General features: G+C 40.2%; 1 protein-coding gene across 12 annotated transcripts in view; it reads left to right on the plus strand.

Moving 5' to 3' along the window:
• Positions 1-14,840, plus strand: part of atp2b2 (ATPase plasma membrane Ca2+ transporting 2) — a 132,407-nt gene that overhangs the window by 30,629 nt on the left and 86,938 nt on the right. For 2 of the 12 annotated variants that reach the window (XM_084349201.1, XM_084349203.1), the window contains exon 1: positions 13,222-13,430. The exons of the other annotated variants lie outside the window; for them this stretch is intronic. The gene's annotated coding sequence lies outside the window, so the exon portion shown is untranslated. Of the gene's footprint in view, positions 1-13,221; positions 13,431-14,840 lie in introns of those variants that run through there. 12 annotated transcript variants of the gene reach the window in all.

Raw genomic sequence — 14,840 nt, forward strand, 5'->3', positions numbered from 1 at the left:
TAAATTGCATAAAAGAATGGGCTAGACTACAGAACTGCATGTTTCCAGACGAGTTAGACAAGCTGATACAGCAACTTGCAAATTACTTTCACAGATTATGAATCTTTTTAAAAGAAACCTGCAGACACAGTTTTCTATAATTATTAAATCATCTTTAATAATAATTCAATAATTTCCAATAATCTTCAGTTTGTAGGCAAGTTTTTTGTATTGTCATTATCATGCCCACAGTGTAGTGCAAATAATTCAGTCAGATATCATAACTTTAAACTGTGTACATGCCCTGTATGTAATACACTTCTGTATTGTGCAGAAGTGGTTGCAGTGAGAAGTGGTATTAATGATCCTGTGTAGTGCGTACCCAGCAGGACCTGTGTGTAAGGAGTGTGTGTGTGTATGTGTGTGTACAGTCTGTGTGTGCTTTGAATGGTGCCAGAGGTCAGAGCAGAATCCAGTTAAACAAGCCCGTTTCTTGAGATTATCTGCCTTTTTCCTCCTGTTTATTCTCCTGTTATTCTCATCTTTTCAATATTTATTAGTGAGACCGACCAGCTGTAATTGATGATATGCTAAATGACATTGCAGGGCTTCTGACATGCTGCCCTGTGTTTCATTAGCATGATAGTGCTTGGGGCCTTTGGCAGGGTGTGAAAAGAAAACCTTTGCGTATCTAGAGTAGTTACATTAAAAATGACTTGTCACTGGAGGCTTATTTCCATCACCGCCATTGGGGATTCTCAAAATGGGTGTTCCCAGCAATCACAAAGTGTGATAACAACAAAAGAAAGCATGAAAGCTCTTTCTCGCCAGTCTTTTACAGACATGAAAAAACCCTACTTACTCTCATTTTAGAGTATATATCCATCTCTTTCCCTGACTCTATTTTTCTATAAACGTATTTGTGTTGCTCAACAGCTTTCTGACATTGGTAGCTGTTTATGCGACTCTGGGTCATAGCTGCAACATTTATCTCTCTAAGTCACTGTGAATAACTGTTGCTGTTTCTTGTGTAATAATTCCTTCCTCGCTGTTTTGTATTTTTTTCTTTTTTCTTCTATTCACAATCAAAATCTAGGCATATCTCTCGATCAAGTTCAGACTGTCAGGATGAGAAAACGCCCGTTTTTCTAATCTTGACAGTTTGTTTTCCCATCACTGAGGTGTGGAGGACTCAAGCATTGGATCACAATATCTGAGACAGAAGAATTTATTTCTACCAAAAACTAAGACAAAAGTTTTTGTTTATACTTTTTTCATCTCATTCTATCTTTTCCAAACAGCTGCTTTCTGCCAAACCAGTATTCTCACTCTCACTTACCTAGTACTTTAGTATTACTTAGTGTTTCACTACATTATTGTAGTTGGTCCTCGCACCAGATGTTTGTGTTGGTTTTGTAACATCAGGCTACTTTACTGAGATGCTTAATTTGAATTCAAATGTCCTGAACAATTCAGAGTGCTGGGCCAGGGACGTTGCCACATAAGCAGCGTTTACATCATTTTTATGAAGAATGAAGAAGCTGTTTCCGCTGATGGCGCTGGAGCACGAAAACATGGTTGGTAGTAGCAATCAGTTTTGTTTCTTCTTCTTTGAAGCATATTGAAGATTGTCAATAATTCAACAACTGATTATGTTTCATTTTCACAACTTCTAATCTGTTTATTGCAGCCATGCAGAATGGAAACTATACTGCCAACTGCTGACAAACTATGCTTTGTGTAGCCTAGTTTATTCCCTCCAAACTAGTGCATGGAAACATGCTGGATTTACATTTTCCTTTTTTCCTATTTTTGCTGCATTTCAAAAGTTTGCTTCAAATTCACTTGACAGTAAGATGGACGCGTGGCTAATATCGGCATCTCTTTCTTGTCAGTGGCTGGATGCGGCACGGCAGCCTAAATAGTGCTGTCTCCTCTTTACTCTGCTACCTACATCAGAGTGTAATTAAAAATCATGAGTCATTTGATTTCAAATAAAACACTGTTTATGAATATATATATGATGTGAAATGAGCATATTTAGAGAAAACGTGTACAGGGGTATATTTGATTTTTCTCAAAACTGCACATGTCATTCTCTTGTAGCTTGCAGATGAGGACACCCAGTATTATAACTGTGAGCATTACTGATAGTTTCTTACTTTAGGTAATGTGGCATGGCCATAACCTGCACTGGCATAGTTTCACACTCATTTGGATAATGTATAGGAGTGCCAGTAAATTTCAGTGATGTATTGTACAGTTTTGACATCTGAGGTATATATGAGTCATGTTTCAAAGCTTGACATGTTGTGTACAGTTTTACTTAAGGTTTTCAACCATTATTCCACTGCGAAATACAAAACCAAGGCACACCACATTAATGATACTGCAGTAGAATCTAGTTGACCCCACATTGAAATAGAGGGCGGTACTATAGATTGACTCGTCTGCTCATCAATCTGTCACACACAAAGCTGGCATGCCGGTAATCAAATTTAAAGACACCTCTGGGGAGTAATGCATGCCATTATTCATTTCTGGCATTCTCTAAATTACACTGATTGGCTTAAGAGAGCACTGCAATGCTTGTTTAATTGTCTATATGTCATGCTCAGTATATTGGATACTTCTGATCTAATCCAAATGCAGTGTTTGGAGGCAGAGTTTAACATTTGCCACAATTTGTGTTACATATCTCACTGGATATTTTATTTCACAGGGAATAATGCATGGATCTTGATGTAAAAAGATCCATCAGGTGTATTTAGGTGGCTGTCTGCTGTATGAGTGAGTACAAAAGCGGACTGTTGCGTTCTACTCACTACCATTCTTGTTGCCTTTTAAATGCGATTTCATTTAATCTTTAACTATTTATTTGCAATTTTTGCTTTTAAATGCAATTTAAAAAATGTTCTGATGTCTTATTTTCAATATATTTCTATGTCCCTCTGAAGCACCTTGAATTGCCTTGGTGCAGTATAAATAAACTAAACCTAGCCTTATGCTTATTTCACCACTGTAATACATGCTTACCCATTTGGAAGGTGGGTAGATATATTCTAGGCACAGAGTCAGAATGCAAGCAAAAGACACTTTTATAGGCATGTAGAGGGGCTTGGATGTGTTGGACTTGTCTTCTCCATCCACTCAGATAATCTGTCTCCAGCTTCTTTCCGTTTCAAGGTTGAAGACGTTCCATAAAGGAGAGCGTTGTTCCTCTGTCAGCACTCTTTCCTTCTCTTCTCTTATTTCCCTCCACCTCTTCCTCTTCCTCTGTCTCTGCTGTCCTGTCCTGCAGTGGATAGAGCTGGCAATTGTTCAGTGTAACAACTTGGCTCTGATTAATCGACTGTTTAAAAAAACAAAACATGGTCCTTGAAAAGTTCCCCTCACTTTAAAGCAACTAATTTTAGATGGAGTTTGAAGTGTGAAAGTGCATTTGTGTTTACTCGATAGTGAGCACAGTGAGTTCTCCTGTTAATTGTATTGGACAGTGAGGTTGAGGCATTTCCAAAGTGTTGTACTCTGTCTGTACTCAACATACTCTTTAAAACCTCCTCGCTGTCAACTGTGTGTAGCACTGGGACACTCTAGAGATGAGTTAGAAAATGCTGATCCCTATTTAAACAAACCCAAACCACTCTGGTGTCTGTTTAGCAAATGCATCAGACTAAAATGCATTCAGCATCATATTCAAGACACATCACCTCATAAATAAAGCATGTGTTTACACTTAGTTTGTCTGCCATTGGCCTGGTTGACAGAGTCAAGCCAAATTGTATCTCAGTAGTTGACACTGTCTAACAAGTGGTTGTTTTGGCAGTAGTCTCAACCCAAGAAGTTATTGTTAGTTGGTGAAGCTTGTGGTTTAACATCCAAGTGAAGATCTAATTGTCCTTGTAAAGACTTGGTTCTGGCTAAGCCGAACTGAGTTGAACTGATCTTTCTATTTATAAATGACTAAACTTATTATAAGTTAAAAGTATTTTTGTGACTTTAATTACATCTAAACCAACAGTTTACAGCCAGCCATGCTAGCAAACTGTGAAGCTGGAGATTGGCACAGCAGTCTTTTGGTGAGATCAACACGCTATCATGCTCAGAATGACAATGCTAACCTGCTGATGTGTAGCGTATATGATGTTTACAATGTTCACCCTAGTAGTTTACATTCTAACATTTGATTATCTGCACTAGATGCTGAGGCTAGTAGGAATGTCATCAGTTGTCCAGGTATTTTCTCAAACCGAAGTATTGGTCCAATGAAAATTTTGATCAGACTCAGATACTTGATGACAAGTCAAGGGAGCACAACACACAAGTCAAAACAATTCATCATGACACACTCAAACCCCTGATGTCAATCTCAGACCATGAATATGCAGAACCATCTAGTAGATGTCGAGATATTTATCTGGATAAGTGGAATCCTTGACCTGCTGGTGGCACTAAATGAAAAGGTATTCAATGGCCAAACTCAGAAGGATTCATCTTCTGGGCACAATGTCAATTTCACTGCAATCCATCTAGTAGTTAGGAGTATTTACTAGTAGTAGCAGTTGTCTGGACCAACCTCAATTGCTGTGAGAACTGTCGCTCAATGCACTGATCATCATCAGCTCACTGAGGTACTGAACTACAGACTGTACTAAGACTATATTGCCTCCAAGAGTTCACTGACCTCTTGAGGAGTAGTGTTTTCGCTCCTCAACCAGAGAGGGAAGCCAGAGTACTTTTGGCTATATGCATCTGACATAGGAGATGGTAAATATTTAGTGATTAGTGATACATTGTAGGTAGAAGGATTAAACTCTGGTTTGAGGTAAATGACTTTGGGGTGAAAGAAAAACCAATGAATAGAAAGCTTGTGGGCATTTTCAAATTCTTGACAATAGACTAATGTTTGCTTTAATTCTGGTCAGTCCCCTTGTGTAAGCATTGGGTTTATCTTCCCAATGCACTTTGAAAATGTACTTTGCCTCATATTTGCAAAGTAACTTCCTTCCTTTCTTGTCTCTAGCTAAACTGACAGCCCTTTTGATGCAATATTGACTAATAATATAGTGTCTTCGGATTAAATATATGGCTACTGGCTCAGAAAACCTGTCATAGATAACCTCGGGAGAACAGAACTGTGTTATATAATATAGTGGGATCACACCTTAAACCTGATGCCTTTAAGTGAAATGATTGCTTTTACTCTTAAGAGCCCTTAAGTCATAATCACCTTTACTTAGCAAATAGTCCATATCCTTAACTGACAACCTGTTTTAACATTAATTCACAAGTACAAGGACGGAAGGAACAAGAAAATTACTCCTTATAATGAAAATAATATACAAAAGTACGCTATAAAAAAAAAAATACACGTACAGTCTTGCTGGAAAGACTATTGTGTTCAGCTGAGAATGAACTATATTCACCCACAATTGGCTCTATCTATTCATATGCGTGTTCCAGTCTTTTTATAAACTATCTGGAATTGTCCAGCTTACAGACATGCAAGACTGATTAATCCTCTGCCACAGCTTAATCCTCACACCTCACCTCAACCAGGCATTAATTTCCCCTGGAAATAGGGGGAATAAGAATTGAATATATGGCTATTTAGGAGGGAGTGTATGTGTCGAGAGGGAGAGGAGATAAATGTAAAAGGGTGGGGTGGGGGGGAGAAAAAACGAGGAAGCCAGGGTAGATTAATGGCTTTGGACACCCAGCTTTTCTCGTCTGTACCTCAATGAATCTCCAACCGCCTGAGCAGATTTCAGAGGCAGTCAGCTTTGTTAGATTATCAGTACAACAATGTGTGTGTGTATATATATTTTTTTAAGAATTAGCTCTGCTCCCAGGGGTCAGCCAATCAGGAACAAAGACCCCCATCAGCAAGGTTGATGGGTTTCCCCTGCAAAGATTGGGTGGTTGAAATTAGAATTCAATTTAAACCTACTGTACACGGTGGAATAAGAAATAAAAACAAAACCTTCCTTTTTTTGTCTCCTCGTGACTAGAGTAGTAAGAGCTCTTAGTTTTAATGAGTATAGTTTGGCACTGTAATTAATGATAATTTTCATTATCAATCATTCCGATGATTATTTTAAAGATCAATCATTTGGTCTACAAAATCTCTGTCCGACAATCCTAATCCCAGCAGCTCTCACTCTTAATTACTATAATGTATGACAAAGAAAAGCAGCAAATTCTTTCATTTAAGAAGCTGGTGCAGGTGAGTCACATTTTTGCTTTGAAAAATTACAAAAATAGTAATTTGACCAACTGATTAATCGAGTAATCTTTACAGCTCTTATTATTTTTCTACTTCAGCAATGGCTTGTGACCAATCCAAAAACTAGGAAAGGTTTACAAGTTGTGTTTTTTGCCAATCCACTTCTTTTTTTCTCCACACTTTTTTAAAATTAATTTTAATGCCAGGTGTAAGTAGAGAGCTAGTTTATCTAATCCCAGCCTCCATGTGCAATTTAACTGTGTTCTTTGTGTGAAGTCCATTACCGACATGGGCGAAGGAAAACTAAAAGCTCCGTTTGACATGGATGTCTCAAAAGTGAGCATTAGTCCTCCTCCCACACATACAATTACTCCTCACCAGACTTTTACAACCTTCTAAAACCTCTGCGTTTGCACTTGTTGTTAGGTGTTAAGAATGGACCATGTTGTAATTCATTAATATTTCAGCACCAGCACAACTGCTGAGCTGCCAACCTCTCTGCACGGTTTCTGCACTGCCTTTAAGCCTGTGAACATTTTGTTCAGATTTAACAAGGGACATACTGACGAGATAAAATAAAGTGCCCTTACTGAATCCAGTGAAGTAAGGGCTAGTTAATTATTGCATTTATATAGCTACATTAGCCTGGTGATGTTTGAGTTCTGCCTGTCACTGATGTGCTAAAATTGCCGAGGCAGAAATGTGGAACATTTTAGTTGAATTCAATTTACTTTATCTTATATTGACAGTGGACATGCAAGAAATAGGACATAATTTAATCTGTAAAGCAATTTAGAATCTAATAAATCACATTAAGTAGTCATGTATTTAGTGTTTTTAATGATTTGCCATCAGAGCTTAAATATATAGATTTATGCAGTGTTAGTAGGATCAGAAGCTACAGTACATATGTATATAACTGGTCTTTTAGTTTTCTCGCGCTTATATAATTGGAATATCGCATAGTGTAAATAGTGTATCAGATGAATTTGAAAGTTGATACCTGTCAGATTGCCAGGCGAGTTGCCAACAGTCATCTTGTCTTCTCGGATCATAAGCATATTTTCTTGTCATGTCATCAAGGTACTGTGCATGCCATCTGTTTGTAAGGACACACATTGAACACTTGCAGTTAAAAACTTGAAAACCTGCTTCTTTCCATATTAATGTAAAAATGTAAAAACAAAAAAAAGACTGCTGTGTCTTCGTACTGCTCTTTAATTACTGAATTTTTGTCAAAACCAATTGTGTGTTGAGAAAACAAAAATTTTGACATATCTTAATTAATCATAATCGTATTACAGGGGATTTTGCTGCTTTTTAAGACATGTTTATTGAATTGAATTAATAATAAAGAAAAACTACACACATAGGGGAAAAAGGGATCGCAATCGCATGACAACAGCCTCATATACTGTAGGACTCAGACCAGGGATGCTGTGCTACGCTGCAGAAACCATAGATTGCTGGCACATCTGAGCAGACAAATTCCAACTTTTTCTCTCTGACAGAACTCCTTTATAAATGACAGCGTCAATTCAAAAAGGCAGAGTGAGTGTACGCTGCTGTTTTATGTACTGCCTGCACTATCTGTCATTGTGTAATGTCCCCTTCTCCTCTACCTACCCTTGCCTCTAGGTTTGGTATGCAGGAAGCTTAGCTAAAGAGAATTTGACTGAGTTCACCCCAACTGTCGGACGATGTCTCCCTGTCTGCTAGCTCTGTGTGTGTACGTGGATGAAGGTGTCTGAGTTCTTGTGCGGCCATCAGGCTTGCGTGTGTTTTTCCATTAGTCTTATGGCTTATGGTTGTCCTTGGGGAGTTAGATGAAGCTCTCCATCACTCTTGGAACAAGGACTGAGAAAAGAGAAAAGGGACACAGCAGTGTAGAGAGGTATAAGAGAGGAAAATGGGATGGTATGATGAGGCCCTCACAGTAGCGTAATGCCTGTCATGCTGGTTGATTGTATGAGTCACAGTATGCTTGCCCACATATCAAACACCCAGCTTCTTTTGTTTGTCTTCTCTGTTTCAAAGCAGTGAGTAGACACAGGACTCTTGCATACATTTCTGAGTGGGATGTGCTATCAATATTCACTGACAAATTTTGTATATTTTATGCTAAAACTGCATCATAATCTAGAGCAGATCTTAAACTGATCGACAGAATTGGCTCTTTAATTTATTTTTTCCTCTCAGACATGGAGATATGTTGCATTTATTTCTCCTCCATGATTGTAAACTGAATATCTCTGGGTTTTGGACTGTGGTTCACATACAAAAAACCTTTTGAAGATGTCACCTTGGAAAACTATCATTAGTTGATGGCCTTGTATGTAGATTGGTGGTCGTAATGTAGAGTATGATTGTGCATCACCATAACAAAATCTCTGTATTGTAGTTTAAATATAGGCTTTGATGAACCATAAACATAAATGGTTTATTATTTTACTCTCCCCCCTTTGTTTTAATAGTTTATTTATTCTCTGTGCAGTATACAATGCTCACCAAAAGGCACAGGGGCAAATGAATGATTGTGGAGCACAAATCAACTAATGTCATCATGCAGGTCAGAAAGGGGGAGCAAAAAATATGATTGCATTCGAGATTTATATGGTTGACATGCAATAAATCACATTCAGAGTATGTAGTTTGCATCCTGATCTGTTGGTAGTGCCAACAGCTTTATTGTGTTCAGTCAGTTCAGTCATATCAGTGTATTGTACAATCAAGATTAGCAGCTTTTCTATTACACAATACATGACTTTTTATGGTTGCAATAACATTCACATTAATTGCCTCCTGTTTCCAAAATATCCCTCCAACTTACAGATGCTTTTGTATTCAAACTAGCCAGTTCTGTTCTGTACCACTGAAGAAACAGACAAGATGTTTCTATGCCGAGAAAATTTTCAGGATACTCGAAAAGCTAATCATACCAGGATGCTAGTGCGCATTTGAATATTTTTTATTCTTTTAACTTTTAACACACAGTTGTATATCGACTCAAGGGGACAACATATTGATACAGCAATGTATCATTTTACTTCCTCTTGCACTACGTTATCGATACACAGGCTCCCAATATTGATATTTTTCTTTAAACATACCAGTGGTCTAATTGCCTGCCAATTTGACTTACCAGAGTCACTATTTCATGACTCCACGTGGTGGCGCAAGTGATGTCGTGATGACATCGTGATGTTATTGTTTAAGTGGGCAACGTATCGTGACAGTATTGCATTGTAAGTTACTCTATAATTTCCACCCCCACTTGGCACTGGGCTTTCATGTTTCATAACTGTCTAAGATTATTGCTACAAGGAAGTCCAGACATGCAGTGTGTGACTAATGTATTAGATAAGATAGAGTGTGTGTACTGGTGACCTCTCATAGAGAAAGGTTAGAGACCTTTGGGACTCATCTCATTAACTACTTGTGTGCGTGGCTGCACACAGACACCATCCATGGCTATATTTTACTACAGCACTCAGGAGAAGGTCTAAAGCTTCCGCAATTAATAAAGCTAATGGTTATTGGCTGGTGGCAAGTGACCAGGATATGAGTTGTCTGATTGACCCGAGGTAAACATGGGACTTTATGGGTTAACAGATCCCTTCTGGAAGGAAATGGAGCTTTTATGTGAAGAAGGGAAGAGGCCATTTATAGAGAGAAGGACAAAGAGGATGAGTAGCCTTATACTAATGTGTCTAATAGGCTTCTTGAATGACTGTCATTTAATTAAGATGGATGGCATCAATTTCTCTTAGAGTAGATACATGTGGGTGTGTGTATGTGTGTGTTTTCTTGAGTGCAAAGGCGTGCCTGCAGCATCTATTTGAAATTGGTCTACCTGCAGGATTTGGGTGGGGAGAAGCTGACTTTGATATTAAAGAAAAAAGTCAAATGGCTCGAGTTTTATCCACTAAAACGAGATGTGGTATTGTCCTCTTTAGCAGCATGCTATACAACGGTATATCTCCAAACATCTGAGGTCACAAACTATCCCATCTATCTTCTATCTTTTTATTAAAACCCAAACTAACAATCACAATTTTACATTCGAAAGTCAAATTGAAAATCCAGGTGAGGGGAATATCATGGTGGTAGTATGATTCATGTGGGTGGAGTAGCATGGTGTCTTTGTACGGGTGGTCTTGACTGTGCAGGACTGGTATCTCCAGCTCTGGCTGCCTGTGATGCTATTGTCCTCTTGTGCTCTTTCTCCCAGGTTTTGGTGCACTGCAGCCCTGAATTCTCTCAGACGTGCTGCATTGATATTCAGGGCCTGTTTCTGATCCCCATCACTGCTCTCTCTCTCTCTCTCTCTCTCTCTCTCGCTTTCTCTTTCTCTCTCTCCCCCTCCTTCAGAAACTCTCTCCCCTTTTCCCTACCCTGTCCAAGGTAAATGGTCGTAACAAGTGTTCCCCCCCACAATAGGTTTCCTCACTAAACACAATCGACACTTAAGAACTAAATTGTGCAAAGTTGGTACGAAGTTATTTTCTCACAACAATAACAAAAAAGGCTTATTTCTGGCCTGCCAAACACCTGCACTTTTTTTCTGTTAAGTTCTTCTCTATTCAGTCTGCCATCCCCTGCATTGCTGCAGCTGCTGTGGCAACTTTCTCCTGGTGATGCTGGAGTCAAGGTGTTTGATTTGATAAAAAATCTATTTTTTTGTCCAGATAACCCAATTTAATTGATTGTTTTTATCTGATCAGATTGGATCAGAAAGGTGCACAGTGCCCCCCAAATTTATTTTTTTGGCCTCTTCATTGTTTATTTTATCACATAGCTGAGAGTCACAGTAAATGGGACGACATACAGCAAAGGGCCATAGGTCGGAATTGAACCCTGGGCCAAACAAACTGAGTGTGCAGTGCTAGCTATGTAACGTTAAACTTGCTTATGATAGAACAACTTGTTCAATCATTAACCTTAAGGAGAAAACAGCAGAAACAGTTAACAGGAAATCCCATCACCTCATTTGCTAGCAGCATAAGGACATGTTTTTGTGATGCCACCAGGACAGAGAAGATTAGCCAGCTCATCGTGAAAATGGTGCCTTTAGAAATGCTCTAGTTAAGTCTTTGTAGAAAAGGGTAATGGCGTTTGTTGCGCAGAAGTACAAGCTACCATCGCGATGAACAAAATCTACGAGAGTGGAGCAGATGTAGGAGAAAAGCACACTGAAATTGAGGGTTGATCTGCAAGTGCCAACAACGTAGCTATTAATGCTTACAGTGGTGTTTAAGATGTGATGCTAACCTTAACCCTTACCCACACTTTCACTTGGCTGTTCATTTCGGACCCTATTCTTATGTTCATTTTTTAAGAGTACTTGAGTACTCGTTAATAATTTAATTTGATAATTTAATATGAGTACTTCAATATGGAAATCCCTAGCTGCTTTAATGTGACCCTCTACAGCTAAAGTCCAGTGCAAGACATTGTGTCTCAGATTAATGCCAGACACAATGGGATGTTTGCAGTAGTTGAGGCTTGCTAAGCAAGCAAACCTGACAGCTTGATATTAACCATGACAGAATCCAGTCTTTTATCCGAACAGCCGCACAGTAGCCCCCTTTTTTTCTCTTATTTGAAAACATTTTGCTGAATGCTCCATTTTGTGACTCAAAACTTGTCAGATAATCAGGGATGAACTCCCTTTATAGTAGAACATTTTTGCAGAGGTACATTTACTGTACAGCATGAGAAAACTGAGACCTCTACAATACTGTAGGTATGTCAGCACATGCTGTGTGTTGTATTAGCTGTCCCCGCCGAGCCTGGATGTGCACTGCTCAGCTTTGTTTAACATGTATTCATCCAAGTGGGAATAACCTCAAGTGGGGGGTGCTGCTAGTGATGCTGGTGCTGTCCAAAATATGATATTTACATAATACACCTGTGACACAACAGGAGGGAGAGAGAGTGTTACAGAGTGGGAGAAAGACCCGGAACAAATAGACACTGACAAATGAAAGAGAGAGAGAAAAAAACAGAAGACAAATAAGAGAGAGGGGGAGAGGGTGGTAAGAGTTTGACACAGTAAGGCTCTTTCTCCCCTCCTCTCCCCTCTTCTCCCTGCAAGCTGTGACAGGATGAAATGTGGAGTAGTGACGTGACGGCAACATGACACAAAGCTGTTATCCTCCTCTGCCGTGGCTGGCTTGCTGGCCAGCCAGATGACTGGCTGGGGCAGAACAGGTGCATTTGTGCGTGAGTGAGACACACACATAGACACTTGCACACACATGCAGGAGCACACCAAAGCAGTATGTCCTGCAGCCATCATGTCCACTGGGGTGAGCTTAAATGCAAGTTTGCGTGTGTCGTGTGGGTATCCCGATCTGCGGAAGACAAGACTGAGCCTGACAACGGTCTATGTCCTTGAAAGTTACCCTCCCCTCCTCCTCTTTCCTCTCCTCCATCTCTGTTTTCCCTTGTGCAGTTGCTACTTTTTTACCTTAACATCTTTCATTCTTGTTTCTGCCTTTGCTGCCTCCCCAGTTTTCTCCTTTCTATTCCTCCTTCTCTTAGTCCTTTTACCTTTTTGCTCCAGTGCCTCTCCTCATCTCCCCCTCCTCTACATCATCTATGTTATCTCTCTACCTCCCTCTTTTTTCTCCACCTCTCTTCCTTCTCCACTCATTTCTGAAATGAGGTTGCGTGCATGTGCAGACCTCCTGCTCTGCTCTGAGGGCAAAATGTCACACAGAGGGAGTAAGAGAGAGCCATAGAGAAAGAGAGATGGAGAGAATATCTGTCTGGTCCCTTCCTTCCTTTCTTTCATTCTGCCAGCCTCTCATCCCTCACCATCCTCATCAGTCCATCCATCAGTTTATCCTCCGATCTTTCTATCTCGGTCTCTCTATCCAGCCAAGGGACAGCATTTGTCAAAAGAAGAGCAGCCTCTCTGCTATGCAGCACTGATCATACACACACACAGGAACACACACACACGCCCACCCCTGCTGCCTGCCGACATGGTACAGGCTGTGCATTGAGACAGCCCCAGCTGAGGCAGTAGCAGTGAGTGTGCAGCTTAGCGAGTCTCCACACACACACGCACACCTACACTCACTCACACACACATACACACACACATACTGCACACAGCCGTGGTGGTTAGTTCACTGCTGCATGTGCCGTTGCATTATCGTTTTTAGGTGGGAGGATTTTCACGTCACGGTGATGGTGGTGATAACCTTGCTGCCATGTAAGTATACATTGCTCTTGTGTAAGGTGTGAATGAATGAACAGCTTATATGTGTTTACTGGTTCTGTTAGTCGTTTTTTTCATTCTGTTGGCGTAAATTAATTGCATGCCGGGAGGCTGTGATGTGAGAATATGAATCTGTACATGTTGGTCCGTGTGTGTCTGTGTTTTATGGATACAGAACATGGATGATATTGTAACCTTCTATCAGCAGGCAAGGTAGTTGAGAAGCAGGTGATCTGTCACAGAGGCAGAGGAGAGAAAAGGGAAATCCGTGGTAGAAATAATTCTCCTGCAGAATAGATTTATATTGGGAGGTCTGTTTGATCTCTGTGAATCTATCTGCATATAGATGATATATTGTTGCACATCCGAATAGTATATCTGCATGCACATATATATCATGCATGTTGTGTAGGTCCATGCTCTATTTAAAACAGATTTTTGGGAGTAATCGAATCCCCATGTCTTGTAATTTCTCTAGATGAAGATGTTCTATGTCACACCTCCTCACTCAGGCGGGCCATCTGTTGGCAGCATGAAGTCTGCGGTCGCTCTTCTCTGTCACACTTACTGACTGGTTCTGTCATAGCAGCAGGCTTCGCTGCCGTAACTGATCATGTGTGTTTGCCGGCTAGCTGTCTTCACCGCATTAGCTAACTGACTACTTGGCATGGTGACTGGATTAATGGGGAACATTATCACCTCTCCTCCTTGATCAGTCTGCTGTCTGCTTTTCTGGTTGGTTGGTTATCTGGCTGATTACAGTCAGCGGACGATGAATCGTTAATTTCCCTGGGTGGTTAGTTGACTGTTTTCCTGCATGTCCGATCAGCTGACTGATCATTACATCAAGTGACTGACGGGGTCACTGGCTTGTTGTCTGGTTGGCTGACTTCAGTCAGTCCAGTAGACAGTTAGTCAGTGTGTGCACCCCCCCTGCAAAAAAAGGGGAAATCCATTCAGAGAGTAGTCGTAGGCAGTCACTCAAACAACCGGTCAGCCATCTACCTAGCCACCAAGTTGTTCAGCCATTCATGCATTCCTTCAGTCAGCAATTCAGTCGTTCAGTCATACATTTAGTCAGTCAGCCACACTGTTAGACAGGCTGTCATAGGAAATTGATTGTGCCTCTGTTGGGGCTGGGATGACTGTGTGACCTCAAGCATCAGCTCCACTGCACCAAGACAGCCAGACAGCTCAGAAGCAGTGTGTCAGTCCTCTTTCTGTCCCTTATTCTTTCTCTAATTCTGTTTCTTTATGTCCCATTGTAAAGCACACAAAATATACTGTACATGTAATAAGACATCATACGCACTAAAGTGCACACAGAGGAATGATGAAAATTAGCAGCAAAAAAGAGATGAAAACAATTAAATACCAGCTTTCCCAGTATCCTCTAAAACGTCA

This window comes from Pagrus pagrus (assembly GCF_965226575.1).
Source record: "Pagrus pagrus genome assembly, chromosome: 3".
Taxonomy (NCBI): Eukaryota; Metazoa; Chordata; class Actinopteri; order Spariformes; family Sparidae; genus Pagrus; species Pagrus pagrus.